The 1294-nt window shown below is 39.5% G+C and overlaps 1 long non-coding RNA gene across 1 annotated transcript; it reads right to left on the bottom strand.

The window, feature by feature from the left end:
- Positions 1-267: 267 nt before the first annotated feature.
- Positions 268-1294, bottom strand: LOC139197347 (uncharacterized). Its single transcript, XR_011582673.1, has 2 exons — positions 1073-1294; positions 268-977 (listed from the first exon to the last, which is right to left on the bottom strand). It is a non-coding gene; the product is annotated as an uncharacterized lncRNA (long non-coding RNA).

Consider the following 1294-nt stretch of genomic DNA (forward strand, 5'->3'; position numbering starts at 1 on the left):
ACAAGTGAAGAGGAATACCATCTGACTGTAGTACTGAGTGACTCTTTTGAAATTATATTAAAACGAAAAAACATTTCAACTTCCACAATTTTAAAAGATATCCCACTAGTTCAAATCCTCGCTCCCCAAATGATTCTTTTGCAATTATATAAAAACAAAAAACATTGCAACTTCTAACAACACGAACAACACCGTGGTCTAGTAGTGCTTCTATTTCACAATTTTAAGAAGATATCCCAAAAGTTCAAATCCCTGCTCTCTAAATGATTAAGTAAAAAACAATATATTATATTGAGCTTCCAGGACTAGCCATCATCATTACATCTGGTCCGCAGAAACAGAAAAAAGTTCAAATCCCTGCCCTCTCAATTCGGTGCCTTTCCCGTGCCCTCCTGTTTGTGTGGTCACGGTTAAGCCACGTCAATATTTTATATTACTATTTTTTTTTTGTCTTATTATTTTTATAAAAAACAATATAAAATTTTAGCATGGATTAATCGTGACCACACAAAACAGGAGGGCACGGGGAGGGCACCGAAATGGGAGGGCAGAGAATCAAGTCCAATATAAACACTTCATCACTGCAAACCGTGGCTGGTACTCCCACATTTTAGAGCAGCAATAAGTAACCGGTAAGTATGGCATTACTCATTGTGTGACAGACAACAAAAACTAACCATTTTTCTGGTGAATGAACCCCTCTAGCACCACTGCCCGTATAAAACTAAAACGCAGAAGCCTAAAACTACAACCATGTTGAAAAAGTACACCGATGGGGGACTTGTTAATGGACGGGATGTCTCCCATGAAATGAAACAGTCCTTCCAATTGCCGGCGGTTGTTACGTTCTGCGTCTGCTTCAGACCCTTTTCTGCATTATTGCCTTGAGCCACCTCTGCTTCTTTGTTAGACTTTGTTATAGAGGTCTTCTTCAGGGGAAAATCAACAGCAGCTCGACGCTCTGCAGCTTCTTACGCCTGCAAAAATAAACCAAATTAAGTTGTGGAAATAGCCTCTACAAAGAATCATTATTCACATTCTCCGTGCTGCAGTTTTGGGTTCTTTCACTCACCTTGCTTTGCTTCTGTTTTAATTCTTTCTGTTTGCTTAGTGCTTCGAGGGCACTTGTTGGATATGTTATTCCGCGTGTTCTTTCATTGTTATAGTATTCGTCAGGGGCTAATCGAATACAGTTAATCTGAGGTAATTCTGAATCTACATCCACAGAGGAAGCATTCTTTACGTTTAAGGCATTATTGTGTCTTGATTCACGTTGCGGCCTGCCTGTTTGTTG

The sequence above is a fragment of the Malus domestica genome, chromosome 01 (assembly GCF_042453785.1).
Source record: "Malus domestica chromosome 01, GDT2T_hap1".
NCBI classification, from domain to species: domain Eukaryota; kingdom Viridiplantae; phylum Streptophyta; class Magnoliopsida; order Rosales; family Rosaceae; genus Malus; species Malus domestica.